Source organism: Phacochoerus africanus, chromosome 16 (assembly GCF_016906955.1).
Source record: "Phacochoerus africanus isolate WHEZ1 chromosome 16, ROS_Pafr_v1, whole genome shotgun sequence".
NCBI classification, from domain to species: Eukaryota; Metazoa; Chordata; class Mammalia; order Artiodactyla; family Suidae; genus Phacochoerus; species Phacochoerus africanus.
The window spans coordinates 39,052,572-39,058,571 of NC_062559.1; the positions used below are offsets into that span (position 1 = coordinate 39,052,572).

General features: G+C 42.7%; 1 protein-coding gene across 1 annotated transcript in view; it reads right to left on the bottom strand.

Moving 5' to 3' along the window:
• NPSR1 (neuropeptide S receptor 1) overlaps positions 1 to 767 on the bottom strand; it is a 148,256-nt gene extending 147,489 nt beyond the window's left edge. The window contains exon 1 of the mRNA XM_047763034.1: positions 639 to 767. The gene's annotated coding sequence lies outside the window, so the exon portion shown is untranslated. The remainder of the gene's footprint in view (positions 1 to 638) is intronic.
• Positions 768 to 6,000: the final 5,233 nt, after the last annotated feature.

Below are 6,000 nucleotides of genomic sequence, written 5' to 3' on the forward strand. Positions count from 1 at the left end.
TGGAGAGAGTTGCTGTTGTGGCTCAGCGGTAATGGACCCACCATGAGGATGTGGGTTTGATGCCTGGCCTCTCTCAGTGGATTAAGGATCTGGCATTGGCATGACCTATGGTGTAGTTGACGTATGTGACTTGGATCCCACGTTGCTGTGGCTGTGGCAGAGGCCGGCAGCTGCAGCTCTGATTTGACCCCTAGCCAGGGAACCTCCATATGCCACAGGTGCGGCCCTAAAAAGAAAGCAAAAAAAAAAAAAATTGGAAAGAATCTCGGATGGCTGCAAATTTAGTTGGGATTTTCTTTCAAGGACCAGTGATATTCAAGATGTGGGCCAAGGACCAGCAGCATCTGCATCATTACCTGGGAACTTGCTAGAAATGCAAATTCTGAGGTCCCACTCCAGCCCTACTGAATCAAAATCTCTAGGGGTGAGGCTAAGGAATTTGCGTTTTAACAACGCTCCAGGTGATTCTAATGCCTGCTAGAGTTTGGAAAGTACTATTCCAGAGATTCATACCAAAGCCCATGGGGTCATCGGAGGGGTGAACTGAGTGATGTTGGGTGGAGGGGCTCGAGTGGAGTTGGGGAAGGATTGAAATGCATCAGCCCACTGATGTCTAGGCATGAAAGGAATGTGATTACCTTTTGACATGTTTCCAGCATCAATTCTGTTTTCCTGTAACGTGATGCATATGAAAAATGATGTCCACGTGCCTGGAACGTTTTCTCCTGTGTTTTACTGAGATTATGATGAATTCCCCCAAATCTGTAGGGAAGTAAAGTATATCACAATATTATGATAGCTAATAATTGTCACAATTATTCATTTCCTTGGGGATGATGACTTTCCATAGCTTTGGGAATAAGTTCCTAGTTTGGGACAATTACTCATTATTGGTTATAACATCATCCTTTGCTCTCTGGCTCAGCACTTACTAATCAGTCAGGTTTCCTGGCAGAAAGGAGCTTCCCTGAACCTCTGCTAAGAGTCTGTTGCTTTGTAATCTCTTGGTAGCCTTTGTTTGCCCCATCATAGTGCTCATGTCAATTTAATTCTTTGTTGAACTATCTCTGCTCCCTGATAAATGATAAGTTCTACGAGGACAAGGACCACAGCTACAGATAACTGCTGTATCTTTAGGGTCTAACACAGTGCTTGGCACACATATGAGAGGAATTAAATAGATATTTGTTGAATGAATGAACCCATCAGAGTGTAAGTACGTGAGGGTGGCACTGTTATAAGGATAACCTCGAAACTTCTAACTTAACAAAATAACGTAAACTACTGGAAAATGTCAGTACTTTGACTTTATTAAATAGCTAGTACCCCAAAACACCACCACCCACAAACCCAGCAAGTTGTGATGATGCAGTAGAGAAGCTTTGCCTTCAATATCCAATAGTGTTGGGGGCTGACTCATGGCAGAGCCTGCAAGATACACGCTCACCTAGAGTTCTCGTCATGGCTCAGTGGAAATGAATTTGACTAGTATCCATGAGGATGCAGGTTCAATCCCTGGCCTCACTCAGTGGGTTAAGGATCCTGAGTGGCCATGAGCTGTGGTGTAGATCGCAGATGCGGCTCAGATCTGGCGATGCTGTGGCTATGGCATAGCTTGGGGACTACAGCTCCGATTCGATTCCATAGCCTGGGAACCTCCATATGCTGACTCTGTTTTGGGAGTGCTGATGTCTGCTTAGTACATGACTAGAGGCAGCCCACATTTTCCCACCTCCTTAACACAAGCCTTAGTAAATGGTTTTCTAATAGATTGGAATGAATGAACCTCACAGCCCTAGGTTCCCTGTAGAAACTGGGAGCCCCTTCCAGAGCCTGTATTTTACATGCTCCCTGCTCCCTAGGGCAGGGGTTCTCAGTCCTGGCTGCACATAAGAATACCTGGGGCTCCTCTAAAAGGCAATAGTATGTGGGGGCCACCCCCAGAGTTTCTGGTTAGATCGTTCTGGGGTGCAGCCTGGGCATTAGGGTTTTTAAATGATTCTAATGTACCTCAAGGAAAAAGAATCCCCATCCTAGGACAGCAGATTATGGGCTTTGGAAAAAAGGTGCTATCTGGGAAGTTCCACCTTTTATTTTTTGTCCACCTTTGTCTCCAGTACACACCCCGTTCTCCTCAGACTCCCCGACCCCTTCCTGATGCATCAGTCAAGACTTTAGTTTGGAGAAAGGCACCGCACATGGCCCAGGGCAGTCAGAGAAACAGCCCCTTGTCCCTCACTGCCTTGGTGACTCTCCAGTTTCTGGCAGTTCTTGAGTCATGGACAGAGCTCCTGACCTGATGGAGAACAGGAAAGCATTAGCTGAAACCAGGGCCCTCGGTGGCCAGTGTCAGGGGCGATGGGGAATCAAGCTGACTCTGCTTCCAGCTGGGCTTCCATTGCCCGAGTGGCTTTAATACAGGGAGTTTCCCTAACTCCCAGAGTAGAGGGAAGAATTATACCTGATGGAACATCTTTTGGGACCTGTTGGCCATTGTTGGGCTATTACTAAATATCAATCAAAGGACAGCTGGAAGCTGACTTGGCTTCCACAAGGCCCTCTGCTGATGGCTCACAAATGACTCTCCCTAAAAGCAGTGACTGGCCTCTAGCTCTTTCAGCTTGACAGGCAGATGGCCTTGGGCTACAAGTAATGGGATTTTTACAAAGACTGAAGGAATACACAAATTTATTTTGAAATTGTATCTTGACACATTTCGATCATTATGAAGAAGAGAGCTTTTTCTTGGTTTTGTTTTGAGGCCTTTCTGTATTCTTTGTTTTCTATCCTCAGCCTCTTCCCTTTCAAGATGAAGGTCACCTTTCTTGGGTTACTGGCTCCCTTCTTCATCTCCACTATAATCACCTTTGCTCAAAATCAGTCTCATATCAGACACATACCCCTTGGAGTTACCCAGTAGCAGCATTTATTTTAAGTCCTAACCTTGCTAGGATGAAAAGCTTTGCCCCGGGATAGGAATTTCAACTTCAGTAAATAAAATAATGGAGAGATTTAGATGAGAGACAGTCAAGGTTCCACACATCCCGCCATCCACTCCTGCACCCAGCTTTCTGCTTCATACATTTATTGTGGGAGCCCTGGCTACAGTGTTTATGTCCTTGAACATATGTATTGTTTCCCTGTAATGCTAAAAGGGAAGCGTTTATAAGCTTTGGAATAAAAATTATAAGCAAAATATTTAGACTTGTTTCATATGTTTATGTGTATGAAACAAGTCGAATTTCCATTCTGCCTCAGTCTGAAAGCCCAAAGCTTTCTCATTCGTCCTATGTCAACAGGGAGAAAGAGTTCTGGAGCTCCCAGAACTCATTCCTTATTTGACATTCTGGCATTTTCACCTACTAACTGTGACCTGGGCTGTCTGGATCCAAAGTTGGCTCTGCTACCTCCTTTCTGTGGGTCCATGGACACCCCCAAGCCTCTCTTTCCTTGTCTGTGCACTGGGATGACAGTGGTGCCTGCATCAGGAGGTGTTGGGGAATTAAATGAAGATAATGCTTATTGTCTTAATGCTCATTGTCTTCTTCTCCTTCTCAGTTATGACTGTCGCTTCTTACATGTGTAAGTTTTTCTGGGCTCTTCATTTAGTCTCTAACCTAAAGGGCAGAATCTTCCCCTTTTCTTTTTGTGTCCTCTGACAAGGCTGGCCTTTCCCTGAGCCCTGTGATCCTGGAAAACAGAGAAATCAACCATTTCTTTGTGTTCCAGGAATGACTCACTGCTAACTATCATTCCCCATATAAGTGAGATCAGATCCATGGATGGCTCCTCGTAGGTCATAGACACCTACAGCCACCTACCGTGTGGCTAGACATAGACCCTCCAATTCCCTTTCTTTGTCTCACTAATGTTAGCTAAGTTGTTTGGTTTCCACTGATCAGTTGGAACAAAATGCTGGTTAAACAAACTTTAAGATTCTGTCCTTTCCACAGGCTGAACTTGGGCTGCCCCCAGCCTGAGCTGGCTTACAGCCCTGCCATAACAGCCCTGCACTGAAATAAGCTGCTGGCTCTAATCTCAACCCGCACCAATCCACCCATCCCTCTTTTCCATGCCCGCTTCTTTCCAGTCTCATAATCTGCTTTCTGTCTAAGCCTGGAGACACTTGCAGATCTCCTGGCGGGAACATTCTCCTTGCTGCATAGGTCCTTCTTTCCCTGTTTACAGCAGCCCCTTTCCTCCTCTGGCCACAATCCTTTCAAATCAAATCTCTTCTTAACAAAGTCCCACGTTGTTCTCTGACAGCTCCAAACCGTTCAAAAATGCATGTTGTACTGAACCGAATTTGTTATTAGTCATAAAAAACCTATTTAAGCAATTGCTGTATGAGGAATACATTATGATGTGGGTAAGTTCATGGTTCTCTTGGAGAGAATAGATATGACATTCCAAGTTCAATCACAGAAGGAGAGTAAAATAACACAAAAGCAGGAGGCGACACAGGCACTGTGTAATTATAGCCAAGTGAATAACAAAGAGAATTAATATTTCACCTTCAGAGGAAGCAAAGATCATAGTTTTGAGGTTTAAATTTGGGTTTTGGTGTTTTTATTTACTCTGGATGAAGCCCACACCTTTTCTTTTCTCCTGACGTGGAGAATGGTTGAGTAAGCGTGGATTTAGGACAAAGGACATTAACTTTCTCTGGCAGGATTTTGATCCTCTGATACCAGAATGTGCCCCTGCTGCAGAAACTCCATTTCTCAGGGTGAAGGTGCTAACAGATCCTCCTCCCTCCATGACTTTCTCTCAAAGGAATGAGTCTAAGCTTGCAGTAGCCGTGATGTCACAGACATTACCGAAGGCAGATATATCGAGGCTGCTGCACTTGCACCTTCACTTTAAATGCCGCTTTTAGAATCGATGTAAATAGGGATTGGTTGGAGAAGCTTTAATTATAGCAGGAAGAGTAGGAAAGAATATGAGAGAAGGAAAAGGGAGAATTCCACCTAATCACTGTGCTGGGTGCTTGGCTTCTGTCAGGACATTTAACTCCCAGAATATCACTTTAAAGTGGGTGCAAGTCTCCCACTTTTGAAGTAGAGAGATGAAATTAGAAAGCATCATCGACCCCATGCTGATTAACTTTCCCTAGCCCCTTTATTTTTGCCTTGCCTTCTCATGTGGTAGTGAGGGCTCTAAATTATTAGTATGAAATAATAGTGTCCTCTGAGAGAAAACTGCCTTGAAGACAGAGATAAATCCTTGGGAGCCTGGAGAAAAGATAAATTCAGTATTACATCTGGTAATTGCTTGCTCTAATAGGTACCAGAGGTTACTCATGTTACAGTGATTAAGAGATATACTCCCTAAAGAACTGGAATGCAATGTTCTACTTTAAAGAGGACACTGGAAGAAATGTGATACAGCAGCCCATGCTTTTAGGGTTGTATTTTAAAAATTCTAACAGTAAAACTTGCCTACTCTAAATAAATACATGAACATGCAATGACACAAGTTATATTAATTGCTAATGTATTCCTCAGTCCCCAAGTGAGATGGTACCGTACACTCTGCTTTGTTCTCTGCTTTTTAATTTCACATATTGTAGACCTTTATATTAATAAATATAATGGTTATATTTAGTGTCTCTCTGTAATGCTAAGATGTGATGTTCCCAGGATTTATTCAATTATTCTCATAATAATTGAGATTTAAGTTGTCAGAGTTTTCAGAAATTGTGCACTGAACAATCAGCTTTGAACATTTGTCTGATAAATTCTCAAAATATTTTCTCAAGGTATAATTGCTGCTTTTTCTTTCTTCTTCTGTCTGTTTTGCTGTTCTTTATCTGAACCCTTGAATTAAATGCTTAACAATTATTTTCATTCATGTATAAGGCAATGAATTTTCCTCTGAATATGCTTTTAACTAGTCAGATTCTGATGGGTATTATTCTTATTTTCATTATTTCCTACTATGCATATATTTATATAAATAATAATATAATTATTAATATACTACCAATATTATGTTAAT